The 15,294-nt window shown below is 40.1% G+C and overlaps 1 protein-coding gene across 10 annotated transcripts in view; it reads left to right on the forward strand.

The window, feature by feature from the left end:
* LOC147142528 (forkhead box protein P1-B-like) overlaps nt 1-15,294 on the forward strand; it is a 121,586-nt gene that overhangs the window by 2,275 nt on the left and 104,017 nt on the right. For 9 of the 10 annotated variants that reach the window (XR_015088167.1, XM_086041107.1, XM_086041099.1 and 6 more), the window contains exon 2: nt 7,181-7,266. The exons of the other annotated variant lie outside the window; for it this stretch is intronic. The gene's annotated coding sequence lies outside the window, so the exon portion shown is untranslated. The remainder of the gene's footprint in view (nt 1-7,180; nt 7,267-15,294) is intronic. 10 annotated transcript variants of the gene reach the window in all.

Raw genomic sequence — 15,294 nt, forward strand, 5'->3', positions numbered from 1 at the left:
CTTGTAATATTTTTTTTACTCCTCTAGATGGCGCTCTTGATTTAAAGATAAAGGCTTGTGCAGTGATATATATTGTATTTAATACATTTCCACTTCATTTTTAAACCAGGAGTGCCATGGACAGGAGTCAAAAGTAAAAAATGATCGAAACGAGAAAAGATGACAGAGATGATTGAAATTTGGAAGTAGAAATTATGATGTAATGTACGTAGGTACACAGACATACTCATTTACGCACACACGCTGCTAAATACTACTACTACTACTACTACTACTACTTCTAAATAGCATGCAAATAGTTTGGAAAAGTTTGTCAAATGTAAAATTGTTACCCTGGTAATTCATTGGAAATACATTATTTTGCCCACCAAAAGCACATTTTCATTGTTGTTGTTATTTTATAGAAGACAAATAGTATTTGGATTTTTGAGGCATCAAAGTCACTGTTGTGTATAACTTTTCACAGAAAGGTTGTTTTCTGTATTTCTTTGTTCCAGTATACATGGACGTTTACATACGTTTTACTGCTGATTCCTAAAGAATGGAATAAGGTAGAAACAAACATTTTTGGGGGATGGAAAAAGTGTCTAATCTTTCTTTTGGTAGTTTCGTTTCTGTGTTTACATTAGTCATACAGTAAAACACAATATTCTGTGAGCCTTGAAAGATCAGTCAGAATGCTCTAAATTGGCTGGCGCTGAAGATGTTCTCTTTTTTGAAAATGGCTGTCATTAAAAGAGTGGAAAAAGAAGTTGTGAGAAATGGCCCCAAAACGTTCAGCACTTTTTTAGTCTTTATCCTATTTTCAAATGGTTCGTATCATGACAAATCTTGCTGAGCACCAATTTTACAGATGTTATTCAATGGTGGAGGAACAGGCAGTTAAACCAAAGGCTTGAATGTGTGGAATGATGGGTAAGGGTTCACATATTTTAATCTACTCTTGTGGGGCTCAACCATATGCTTGAAGCTGTGCACCGCTTTCAGGCGAAACCTTAGCACCTGTCTCCATCAGCTGTCCGGTCTGGATTTCAATTACACGCGTGTAAAATGCAGGTGTGATGTGGAAAAGTCCATCAGGTTATAAAAAACAAACAAACAAATGAAAAAGAATGATTTAAAATATCACTCAGCAGCTTCAACGAGCCTTTCAGTCGACAGAAGTGACAAAATGGCGGCCCCCTGAGATGACTAGGTTTTCCATCTTAACTCATATTCCACAAATGCAATATTAATCAGAATACCTTGTTTCAAGTTGTGGGCATGCATAGAACATATTGTTGAAAAAAATATGTTTGTGTTGACTTCCGCTTTAAGAATGTGACAGATAGGGAAGAAACAAATTCATGTTTAGTATTGTTTCCAAAATAAACCAAAACGTCTTAGCTAGTATGACTATTACTGCTACTACTAGTAATTTTGTTTTTATACGATGCAGTGTTTTGAAACATATTCTTCTAATGGCCCGTTTGCTTCAATGGAGACATGTTGTTAGAGCTGTGTGGTATAAACTTAAAAAAACAACAACAACAAATTATTAAACATAACTTATTCAGTAATCAGTCTATAGGATGAATAGACCCTGACAAGTAGTAATTCCTAGTTACCATAGACATCACCAAAGCCTCCTAAAACAAAATGGCTGTAGCTTTTAAAGTATCTCATCCTTGACTTCTTGTCTGTCTACCCAGTTGGCAGTGCCAGGCTTATGAGAAACATAACATGGCAGGGCCATTCCGTTGCCATTGCTGTTTGCAAAGTTGGATTTCTTTGATCACGTCTTCTGGGTGCATCACTCTGGCTAAGCTTGCTACTCGCTGTGTGATAAACCATCAGCGTACTCTCATTTGAGCCGGCAACTCCGTGGCTGGAGGAGGGATGAGCGAAGCAATGCTAATGTTGTTGACAGGCTGTTACTGCTCTTTTTTTTTCATTTTTTTTATTTGTTACTCTTCTCTTGTCTTGTCTTTGAAGATCAAACCAGCGAGTGTCGGTGTGCTTGTCTTCAACTGCCTCAATCACAAATTTGAGGTGTATTCTAAACTTTAGCAGTTAGAAGTTCACTCTGGAGTTATGTGATTACTGTTACCGCCCCTATCACTACATAAAACATCAATGTGAACCCCCGTTATGAAAGGGAGCTCCTAATTGACTGGTTGTTGCTTGTTTATTTGATATATATTTACAAGCTAGGCAGTAATTGGAAGGTAGTAATTACCCAAGATGCAATGCTGTGCAGCACTGAGGTGCTACCAGGCAGATGAGACTGGAGCACAGATAAAAGTTTGCAGGTTCTTATTATAATCTAGCATGCTGCTTGATAGCAGAAGGGGAGATTGCTAATTGGCCCATTGTCCCACATGCAATGTCATTGTTTACTATTATGGTGTCCAGTATGAGGATCAAACACAGGCTACTTTTATTGTTGCACTTTTCCCCCCTAGCATTAACGGTGTTCTCAGAACAGAGCTGAATCATTAAATGACAGTAGAACGAATGTAGGTGGAAGTTCCTCTTTCACTGAGAATGACCTAAACTAAAACTAATTATTCCTTTATGCCAAGGTGCTTGTCTAATGAACAAATACTGAGTTTGCCCTCCTGGGTTTACTACTGTGAAGTCATATTTGTTGTGGCTGTGTGAGCTATTCATAGAAGATGACGGTATCTTCCCTGACCCTTGATGATTCAGTTGACCTGAAACTGGGAAGATAGTGGTGCCATCTGATTTATTTAGTCTCTCAGTTTCATGTTCAAACAAACTGTCTGTCTGTTTCTCAGCCTCTTGCTTTCCAATTCCCTCTCTCCAAAAGAGGTGTCGACCGTGTTTATGCTCTGACTGTTGTTATTTGGTAGCTTGCTTTCCCAGTGGAGCTTCAGACATTGTTTACCTCTAAAGCCTGAGCTCCTTAGAGGGAGTTTGTTTGTGCTCTCAGGGTTGTAAATAGGGTGGGGTGCCATTCCCAAACCGGGTTGGTTGGAGTTGTGTTTTGTTTTAAATATTTCTGTTTGTTGAGCGGTTTAAGCATATCGTCGCTGTCATGTGAAAAACACTTATCTCCATTTTTTTTTTCATTTTCTTATTTTTGCATGAATCGTGTTTCCACATTACGGACATTGCATTAAAGTGAAAATTAATAAAGTTTCCAAAATTGGAGATAAGTGTTTTTCACAGGACAGCGACGATATGCAATAAGTGCATTTCATAAATGTGAATTTTGTAAATTATGTAAATGTAAATTATGTATTCATGAATGTGTCAGATGGAAGCCATCACTTAAGTAAAACAAAAACAAGTGAGATGCCATGGTTGCAGATGTGCACACAACCTCTTATAAATGGGGATGTGTATGTGTTCAGAATTAAGCAATCACATTTAAACTCGCAAAAATTTTAACAGGGGTGTGTAGACTTTTTGTCTTGCGGCTCAGTGAGATATCAGCACCTTTCTCCACACTGATCATCATGCCAAGGGAAACAAGGAACAAAAAGGAAGGCATTGAGGAGTACCCCATATTGTACACCTCTTTGGATGAGTTTAAGGACACAAATAGCAAAAGAGAGTGGTGAAGCAGTTTGTGAAAGAGAAATTTGAAGACAAAGGCCAGCCTAATCTGTATGTAATAAAGTTTTCCTGTGTCAAATTTTACAAGAGTTACACATGATTTATTTCCATATTATCAAAATCCATCTTTGATGGTGGACATCAGACAACTGAATGCTGGGGAAAGTTTACACACCTTTTCATTCGGTTGGGTCAATATTTGCCTGCTACTCCCAGGAGTTGGCAAAAAGTCCAGAAGTTTCCCAAACAGTAGCAAAGGAGAGGAAAATAGTTGCTAATCTCTCCCTAGAGCCCGTATGTAACTGAGCGGTGCAGATTTTGCACACATAGCGAATGTTGTTTTCTCGTCAGTGTTCGTTCAAGGTCGCAAACAGTCGCAAAGACGGTCACCAACAGTTTTAAGGGTCGCAAACAGTTTTTCTTTTAGCCACAAAATTTTTAACATGTTCAAAATGTAAATGCGTTTGATATGATGTTGATAAGTTGTAAGGTATGCTATATGTCTTCATAGCAAGTATACAGGTACATGAGAACATTTTTAACTCTAATATATTTTATCGCAATATTTATTCCCTCCTTTGCATACTCATCCCGCACGTAAATGTCAAATTTGGTGTAAAATTATGTAAGCTCGGAGTGTGTTTTTCCCCTTCTGGTGGCATGATAACTCCAGATTTTATATTTAGGGAAGATGGGTAATCTGTTCGAATGTTAAATCAGACTTACAAAACACTTGTGTCTATTCTTGCATTGAATATAAGCGCATTTGTGAGTGTGTGTGTGTTGTTGTTGTTGTTGTTTTTTTTGTTTGTTGTTGCTGCAGTTTGTGATTAAGTTTTGCTCCCGACAATTCATACAAAAGGAGGGTTAGGATTTGGGTTCAAAATTTAAGTTGATCAGCTCATAACGTTGTTTGGCTTTTTCACTGTCACCACGTAATTGTTTCTGTGTCATAAGCAGCTAACACTATCGCTGCAAAATGGAAATGCTTTGAGTCATCTCTTTGGAGAATGGCTTTCTATCACACTCTCACATTCTTTTAAAAGGGAAAAGGAAGATGAATTTTGCCCATAAAGGCTGTATCACAAGGGCTTTTTATCCTAAATGGCTTGGGGAATTGTTATCTGTGGGAAGTGTGTCCTGCCTCTATCGTGTTCAATCAAGTGTCCACTTAGCTGTGACTAGGAGTAATTGTTCCCAAGTGGGCCACACACTGACCTGTTAATGTCTGCTTTGACCCTCTAACCTTGTCAGCACGTCTTGGGGAGGAGTTTAAATCATGTGGATTTCTGTCCTGTCTTTACCCCACCGGGTCAAGTGGGCATCGGCCCAGAAAGACCACTCTCTTGTAATTGTTCCCAGCACCATGGGTCAGCTCAGGGTGTTCCCAAAGATCAACACTTATTAGATGTGTTACTGAGAGTTACTTAACAGGTCAAGCCATTGATCCGGTGCAACACCAATGTCCTTCAATGCTGTCACAGCAGCTGATGTTATTTTTTTATTTTTGTCATTATAATTTTCGGGCTCCCTCTAACCAAAGTATGATGACGAATTAAAGCGATTATTCAAACAATAACTACAGCTGAGTGTCTACACGTAGTCTCAGATTTGTGTTTTGTCTGTGAAGACTGCATTTGTATTAGTTAGATGTGTAACCGACTTGTGGGCTGTTTTTTGTTGGTGTGCTCCCTGCCCTCCCTACTTGCGTAAACAGGAGGGGGCTGGGTGGCTTTTGGAATTTTCCAAAAAGTTCAGAGGTCATCCAAAAGCTTTGTGGAATAAACAATCTACTCGCAATCCCCAGCATATAAACGTATCTGTGAAAGGCAACGGAGGTAATGCCATGGCTTCTTTTGCTATGAGCTCGCTGCTCTTGACCGTTGTAGCACATGATGGCAGCAGCGAAATGAACTTCCTCCGTCATGCAATATAAGGACCCCCCCAAAATAAGAGTTCATCAGGGTGCACAGGTTTCGCTTAAAATGAAGAAGGAAATTACATGATTTAAACCTTATAGAGCATGCGTTTTACCTGCTAAAAAGCAGATTGAAAGACGCAAGCACTCAAAAATAAATAACAACTGAAAGACGTTCCATGGAGGTATGGGAAAGCATGACAGGAGAAGAATGCAACAGATGTCTAATGCCATTAGGTAGCAAGTTGATGCTGTCTAAAATGTTTATAACAAAAATAAAGGATTTGGACTCCCCTTACATGCGTACAGTACATCGCACCTGTTCAGACCCCCCACCCCATTTCCTACTCCAATATTTTAAAAATATTATTCTTTATTTTGGTAAAAATGACTGTGGACTGAGCCATGTTGTGTTATGCCCAAACTGTTTAAAATACGTCTTTAATGGTTCAGGTTTACAAAATTAGATCTGTCTCCAAATGTTTTTATGTTGTTGTTTTTTTTAAATATTTTATCTTCAAGCTTTCATTTATTTGCTTGGTTTAAACAGTCAGTAATTGCTCTGTGAAAGATTTTGCATGGAGTCCACGTTGCTATTGATCCAAGGTGCAGGGACCTTGCTAACGAAGGACATGCTTATTTGATGGACATGTAAATACAGTTGTGTAGCCATAAATCCACGGGGTATGGCCGCCTGTCGGGATCAAAATATTTTTGGAAATAATGACAAGCATGCAGCCGAGTAATCAGAAGGGTGTTATCTTGGGCCAATAGCAAGCCCAAGAATGTGGACAGGCTGTGGAAACACGGCTACAAGTGGGGATGGTTGAATTCCTCTCTGGTGAATTATGAAGAGTTGGCACATTGGACTTGGCTTTGTTGTTTGGGTGGTTGAAGGCATACCCATTAAACCAAGACATGTGTTAGCCATAGAACATGCTTCATAACCTGTGATATTTGAGGCAGACGGCCTAAGTAGTACTGTCTCATGGGCGCAATATGAACTCGAATTTTTGAACCATTAAAGTTTTACGTCACTTTATTTAGCTCGCCACCATTTAATGTTCGGTTAATTTATTAGATATAAAATTTTGGAAATACCAGGTTGCCCCTTTTTTTGTGGTACATTAAATCCATATAATCCTGTGGTCAAAATTATTTTTTGTGACTTTTCTTTTTGTCATTTATTTATTTTTTTCATGTAATATGTTCATCTCAGATGTATTTTCAATTATCTTCAATAATTAAATTGTCAATCTGAAAAAAGCACAGCACTGTCAAGTGATATTTGACAGTTCAACACTTGGTCATCGCTATATGCAAAATAGTGTGTGGTCTACATCGCAAAAAAAAATGGTATGAGTCAGTTTCTGGTCTTCCATTGTCTTAAGGTGAGGAATGAATCACCTTGTGTGATTAAAAACTAAACCCTTGTGGCTAAAATTGTTTGATATGTTGGTTCCGATATGACACCAAAATTATGCATGTAGGCCTGGAATCGATGTGTCATCGTGTCAAATTCTAGTGACAAAAAAAAATCATGTTTACGTTTGCCCTTTTTGATTTAATTTCTAGGCTCAGTAAACTACTGTAGGGGTCTCCCCCACCTTTTTAACTTCCTGTTTGTAATTGTTGTCGCTTCCTTCCCTCCGTTCTCCTCTCTCTCTCTCTCTCTCTCTCTCTATTTTGTTCTCTCAGATGTGCCCATGTTCTTGTACTCAGACAGCAAACTCAATTCTGATTGGAGGAATGGAGTGCCTGGAAATTCAGCACGAGTGATTTGGGTATGTAAAAATGAGCCCACTCTTTCTTCACATTTCATTTGACTGAGTATTGATTTATTTATTTTTTTGTTAAATCAGGTATGTATTGTTTTTGTTATTTTCCATAAACTCCTAACTGTATACCGATGACTCCGATTTTTAATTATAGGAGTCATTTGCTCTGTGGGGCTGTGTCCATTAGCCGCCTGCGAAAGTTGGTTTGTCGAACTTGGAGGCGTTACACGGTGGCGACTAAGACTAGCCATTCTCGCGGATCTCCGTTCGTCACGATGACTGTCGCATTCAGCGTTAGCCGCTAGTCGGTTCAGTCCGCAGAATTGCCGACATGCACATTCGTACTGCGCTGACCTACTGCGAAGAAATGAAGACGTACAGCTTTCAGTCACATTTTCTTTTCATAGAAAACATTTAGTGTGCCTGGTATTTAAAAAAAATGTATTGAGGCACCACTACACTGCTAAATCATTTTGCAGCAATTGTTCTTAGCTTGTATGGCATTAACAACAGTTAGACAAATACTGGAGGTATGCGGCTTGGGGCTAATCCAAATTGTTATGGCTTGACAGACATTTTCGTTCCTGTAAGTGCCTTTCTATTTTTTTTACCTAAGATATGGACCTATGAACTCGCTCTGTAGCTGGCTGCTCGCCAGCCATGATGCTGATCAGGAGAGAATGTGACATTTGTGCAAAGTAGTGGAATCTGCAATTAAATATGCGACTGTGAAGATGAGCCTGTCTTCTCCCTTCTCCCCCGTGTTCTACCTTCCCATCAGCAGGGGTGCATGTTGACCAGACGATAAATCCAGCACAGCAGGGCTTTCGCTGTATTCACTGTCCCAGTCTCCATGTCGGGGTGTTTTTTGTTTTCTTAGTTCTGCTTCACGAGCCTGACCTGTATCTGGCCCTTACGAAAATGGATTCTTACAAATCTCTCCGTAAAATGAACTTTCATGAATAACATTTGAATTAGAGGATATACAACATTGCTCCTGATTAAATTACAGACGGCGCAGGCAGCATATCTTTTTAGTCAATATATTTGTGTTCCAGTTCAGCATGTTTTGACAATGTTTCTCAGAGAGGAGGGATTTTGTGAGCCAGCCTAAGTGAGAAAGCAGCATCGGGCAGATTCATGCATGGATGAGAAGCGGGTCATATCTTTCTGCTCCTTTTGCGCGGCTGCCCCGCCATGACACTTAACGCCTCATTTGTGGGCTCTGTGGTCAATGGCTTGAGTCTGTGATCTGTTACCATAAAAGGCAGCTTTTCTCTCTCTGCTGATGGGGCACTTACTTGTGGGTACTAGCGCTCTATCTACAATATATAGGAGGACTTGTATCAATTGGGGAGTAATAGATCATAAAGACAAAGAGCTCTTCTGCCATTTTGCTTGGTCGGGCTAGTTGAAAAGGACATCTACCCAGTGAAAGCACTTCCCTTGAACTTGTGTAGGAGTGTTTCTTGTCAACACTGGGTGGACAGAGATGCAGGATATCCAGGTCAAGGTTTGGGCATGTGTCGTTTCTTCCCACTCTGCTCACACCCTGTGTGGGTCTGCAGCACGCATTTGAATCCTTGACAGTCAAGCTGATGTGCACTTGGCACCACATCATTTGGTTTACACTAAAATATTGCATTATGTTGTTGAGTTCTGTACTAGGTACTGCCGGCCATACGTTTTTGCAGCCTTTTCTATAATCAGCGTCATTAATATTTTGTTATGATGAAATACTAATGTTAAACGTGTACTTTAAGTTGTCTGGCTGTTTGCTGCCATGGATTATTTTGCACAAGCACCCAGATGACTTCCTTGCTCCACCACACCTCTTCAAGAAAACTGCAAAGTCTCAACTGTGCTCACCAACATGCTGCTAAACGAACGTACTGTAATTCTATTCCTCTTGGCTGTCTTTGTTTTCCACTGATGCAGACGGTTTGCCTTCATTGTGTCATATAGGGGAAAATACTTTGCTCGGGGAAGGATGGAGAGAGAGGCTTACTCCATTAGTGTCGTTTGAATGGCTCATTAGATCAGTCTGACTGATAGATGCAGAAAATTGTTTTAATTGTATAATTTCTGTGGTTAACCACTTGTGAATAAAAGAGCTGTGATGTGGGTGAAGTCCGAGGGAGAGTAGCATTTGGCCTGTATATTCTTGCAGTATGTGCACAGGAAAAGAACAACAATTGGGGGTCTTTTGGATCAAGCGTAAACACACCCACAGTCACAGAGACTCACACCCCCCTTGGGCAGGTTCAGATGAGCTCAGTGAGATGCTGCCCTTTACGTAATGTGTCTGACCAGTGAGACACCTCAGGCAAAGAGAACAACGCCTTGAACTGTCTGATCAAGATGGCACAACTTTGCACACATTTAACAGCTGTGGCTCAGTTAGCCCTGCCATCCAGAGACTCAATATACCGCTAGTCGGTCCATGTCCAATATCTTCTCAACACACAATACGGTACCATAAACAGACGACGAAGGTGGTTCACATTTGAATGAATAATGGAAATCTGTGTGGGAAAACACATCATCAATACTGCGCTGAAGCTGTTGCGCATGGCTTTGAACGTCTTATCCAATACTTTATACGCAGTACAAGTTACCATCACCTGCTGATATTCTTACTATGTTGGGTGCCTCTTTGCAGATGAGGCCATAATGAAAGTTGAAAAGTAAGGACCCTTGGGTATGGATTTAAGCTTGGGCAGCCGGCAGGAGACTACGTAGCTGTGTGCTCTTTGGCTAAAACGTGTCGAAGCAAATTAAACCTCCGTCTCCCACCTCCTTTGCCTTTCTGCATTTTCCTGTTTGGACTTGAAGGTGATTCAGAGCCGAGGTGGCGACAGTTAACGGAAGCGGCGCAGAGGAGAGAGTATTTATTTACAGTGAGGCGCAGTGATGCTTGTTCAGGATGCGGTTTTACGCAGGATGCACCCCCCCTCCCAAAAAACATAACAAAACAAACATCCAAGCCCAAAGCTCATTTTATCTTTCCAATCTCCACCCTTACACTACAAACCTCAGGTTTGATTATGAATGGGAATTGTGTTAGTGGGTAGAGGAGGGGTTTGCCCTCCGTATTGTGTAACTGTCAAGGTCTGGACACAGCCAGGAGAGGGCTCACTCAAATTACCTTCCCGCTTGGCCCAGCAAGTGGTACCAATGTCACCGCAGGTCACAGTGGGAAAAGAAATGAAGTGCCAAACATAATGAAACTTTATTTCATTTGGGTGTGATAATGCATATTGAGAAACTGTATATGCATGAAAGAAAGTGTGTGTCGGCTTTACCTATTGAAGTAAGGATAAAAGGTACCAGAGTGACGCTAAAAGCTGCAGCGTAATGAAATATTTTTTAGACATCACCCATGAATACATTGCTAAGATGATAGTTTTTTCCTTTTAATTATTGTCACAGTCATAAGAGAAGATTCTTTTCGCATTTTAAACAGATCGAGTGAAAGGCAAATATCTCCATCATTGAATGATGCGTGCCTACTTGGTGAAAGCAAACCAAACTGAGGCTTTCTGCTTTTCTGTGCTGTTGACAATCTTTTCCAAGTTTCAACAGGAGGTTTTATGATCTGCCTTACGGCCTCATCTCTGTGGACAGGGCCATTTCAAGTCGAGGGAACCTGCCACCATAAAAACCACATCTGTCAAAGCCCAAATTGTAAAACAGACCCACGTGTCGAGTCATCGCGGAGTTAATAATGCACTTAGCAGCATAGATGCGTAAGAGACATCATCACCATCAGTTTGATATTTAGTTATGATTGTTTTTTAACTTTCAAAAACATCTCCTTTGTAGTAGTATAATTGTCCAGTGTTTTGACTTCAATCTAAAATGCTCGTTTGATTTTGTGACTCAGTCAGATGTTGCATTTATACCGTTTTAAATGAGTAGTTATCACCATACAGTAATAATAATGTGGTATTGGGGCTCCAATCTGTCAGTGCATTATGTGGTTTGGCCTTTATGATGAGGATGTGTTATCTGCTCTCACCCATAATGTATACACCTAACTTAGAAAAATATAAGTTTAAGAATTTATATGTATTGTTTCATCTGCTCAGTGACAGAATTCGGGATTTTACTACTTAATATAGTGTAAGCTCCCAGGGGCGTCTCTTTTTAACTTTCCAAATTGTTCGGTATTGCCTTTATTTGTATTTTTGGGATTCCTTTATAGTGTGCTGCAAAGTCATTTGCCCTTTGGGGAGAGCTTAAGTAGTTAATCAGTAGCGATTTCTTTTTAGGGAGCACCCACACTGTTGGTTTTTGTTTTCCTTGTTACTTGTTGTTGCTGTTGTTGAGAATATGCAAACATTTGCACACTGACTAATATTTTAGTGAAATAGCCCCTTCTGCTTGTGTTGAGTGTAATTTCTCCGAGGACATGCTCTACTCAAAGCAAAGACAATCTCGTCTGTCATTTTGCATATAGAGATCATGTCAAGACCTGTTTCCTGTGGTTTTTTTGTGGAGAACTTCAATGTCTGCGTGATGCAATCTACACGTACACATGAACACAATATGAACTAACGCAATGTTGTATTTTATATTTGCATTATATTTGTAAAATGTGTTATCGGCTATTTATTAATTCCGTTGTATACAAATTGTATTTGACCTTTTGTCAGTACATAAAGAATCTAACAATATGGATAATAAATGAAACAACAATGAAACACACACTCTCAGTGACTTTCTACCAACAACTAGCTAACCTTAGCTCCTCCCCCAAATACAGAGATCTTCAAGCAACAAAGATGGCACACTTCCTTCACACCGATTATCTTTCACTGATTTACGTTTCCTGGTGGCACTAGAAAACCATTGCAAGATTCAAAAGCCACACTGTGCGGCAGCACATATAGCACATACTAGAAAATACAACTTCTTACGTTACTTTAGTAACGGATCACACCTAGGGGCAATTTAGAGTGTCCAATTAACCTACCATACATGTTTTTTGGAATGTGGGAGGAAACCGGAGCACCCGTAGAAAACCCACGTTACTTAAGTAACGTAGGTTCTGCTACTTTTAATTGCCCTAATAGGCTACAGCCATCAGCATTTGACATAACCCGTCAAATAACATCAAAAGATACCTCCCTAAAATCCTTATCTAAATACCTGCCTGAGTTCTTTCTGTGCTCCGGTTGCCATCCTGCTATATGTTAATATCCCAACTGTTAGCGTGTTAGCATTCTACCTATCGCAATAGACTGGACTATGGCACATGTCCATTGAGGCGCGACATGTTGCAGAGTTGACTTGAGTTTATGCAGGCTGTTAGCATGCTAGCCATTAAACTGCAGGAATGTTGCCAGGGCAAAAGCTAAAATAGGGCGAACACATTTTTCAGTGAATCCACAGGGTTATAGATTTGCAACAGGTAGCAAGCCCAATTTCATCAGGGATTTTTTTCTTCTAGTTAATACATCCATCCATCCATTATCTATACCGCTTATCCTCACAAGGGTCGCGGGGCGTGCTGGAGCCTATCCCAGCTGTCTTCGGGCAGTAGGCGGGGGACACCTTGAATTGGTTGCCAGCCAATCGCAGGGCCCACAGAGACAAACACCCGCACTCACAATCACACCTAGGGGCAATTTAGAGTGTCCAATTAACCTACCAAGCATGTTTTTTGGAATGTGGGAGGCAATTAACCTACCAAGTATGTTTTTTGGAATGTGGGAGGAAACCGGAGCACCCGGAGAAAACCCACGCAGGCACGAGGAGAACATGCAAACTCCACACAGGGAGGCCGGGGCCGGGATCGAGCCCAGGACCTCTGAACTGCGAGGCGGACGTGCTAACCAGTTGGCCGCCGTGCCGCCTCTAGTTAATACAGTATATTAATTAATCTTTTTGTTGTTGTTGTTTTTCTGACCTGCAAGGATATTCCTACTGCATTTTTTGATGACATGGCGTATTTGACTCTTGTTTTGTCTTCTGTTCTTTGCAGTGAAATTTGGCCAGCACTATTATGTTGTGTTACTCGAGCCTTATCTGTCTTTGAGGTCTCCACTTTAATGGGCTTTATTGATCCAAACAACATCAGGGGTTGTGGTCATGTTCTTCAGGCTGAGATAACTTCTGTGTAATTCCACTTCAACAATGTATTAACCTTTTATTGGTCTAAATAACGTTGCCTTTTAGACTGTAATGCACCAGTCACAGTAGTCACAGTAGTTGTTCATGTCGGCAGGATCTTAATAAAGCATATCCTGTGGACGTCTTCCTGTGGAGAGAGTGAAAAACTAAAAGGTTAAAAGGCATGCTGGAGAGCTTCCACACCACCACTGTGAATCATCTCCTTTGAATTTCTTAATACATATAATAAATATAGAAGAAAACTCCTAACTGTAAACAAAGCAACATTTTGGTGGTTCCCATCGGGAGGAGGAGCAGTAAAAAAAATGACTCAGATAAATTAGAATTGGACACATTTATTAATGATTAAACATGCAAGTTTCTTCAGAAAGATGACTTCGATAAATTGGAAACCAAATTTTTGGCCACATTTGATTTTTCACTTTTGATTAAACATACAGACATGTTTTGTCAGTGTATTTGCAATCTTTATACACAGCATGCCGTGCCATTCGGCTAAATGACATTAGTTGTCAATAGTGTCTGCAAGGAAGTAAGAACTGTCCTATTTAATTGTTTTCATATTCATTTTGTTGCTGGAAGATGTGAGAAAAGTGGACTATCTAATGTACAGTCAACTAGACACGATCATGATTTTTGTGGACGATCACCGATCAGCGTGTATAAATGAACACGACAATATGATCACAAGGTGGAGACATGTTTATTTAAATAACTTATTTCAGGCATACTGTTTACGGAGTATCAACAATATTCTCAAGGATTTTTGCCTTTGATTGAACAATCTTTGCCTTGCCTCAAGCAAGGCATGTTTTCCCGATTGCCTTTAATTACCTTTCGGTAATGGTTTTAGGCCGAGTGTTGTTGCTAATTATTAGTTGATATCGTTTGTTTCAGTGTAATGTTGATCATTTGACAAAAGAGCGATTTCGTTTTCATGAAAACTGTTTGAAGAGGTCTTGAGTGGTAATAGTTCACATTGATTGACCAAAAATAAAAGAATTGACCTCACTGTTCCAATACTTCTGAAGCCCAAATTATTGCATCAATAGATGCCTGCTTAATCTGACATAGATGACCAATTTATTGTGACCTTTTTAAATGGATAGCTGGATACTTTATTGATCCTTTTCAGGAAATGACGCTGTTGCAGCAGCTCACACAGACAGCAACATTCATACATCTATCATTCACATGAATGAATACAAAAAAACAAAACAAAAGTAGACATCATTAACCCTGTGCATTAAACAGTCTAATAGCATCTGGAATAAGTCTTTCTAAAACGTTCAGTCCTGCACGTCAGTGCCGTCAGTCTGTGACTGAAAGTGCTGCCATTGATTACCTCTAGGGCATGAATGGGGTGGGCAAGATTGCCCTTGATGGATGCGAATTTAGAAAGCATCCTTCCCTCGGCCACATGTTGAACTGTTGGGAGTTCCAAGCCGACCACAGACCCTGCTTTTTTTAATAAGCTTATTCAGCCTGTTTTTATCAGCTGCACGGCACACGCACCCTCTCCCTAGCAAACCGCAGCGAAAAACAGGGCACTGGCGACGACTGTCTGATAGAAATTCCAAAGCAAGGTTAAGCCGATATTAAATGACCATAGCCTTCTTAAAAAGTAGAGTGGGCTTTGGCCTTTGCGGTACACAAAATCCGTGTGACTCTTCCAGTCCAGTCTTTCAAGCTCCACACCCAGGTGGAGTATCTGTGGTTACAAACCACAATCTTAATCTTGTACCTGGTAAATGCCCCGTATCAAATGATCAACAATCCATAACAATTACTGAATGATACAAACTAAACTAAAACTCAATATTTTTCCATCTAACAACTAATAAAAACTAACAGGCACACCCAACAACTAATTAAAACTAAATAAAGTTAAGAAAA

Source organism: Filicampus tigris, chromosome 9, assembly GCF_054856515.1.
Source record: "Filicampus tigris isolate MCC_2025a chromosome 9, RoL_Ftig_1.0, whole genome shotgun sequence".
Classification (NCBI taxonomy): domain Eukaryota; kingdom Metazoa; phylum Chordata; class Actinopteri; order Syngnathiformes; family Syngnathidae; genus Filicampus; species Filicampus tigris.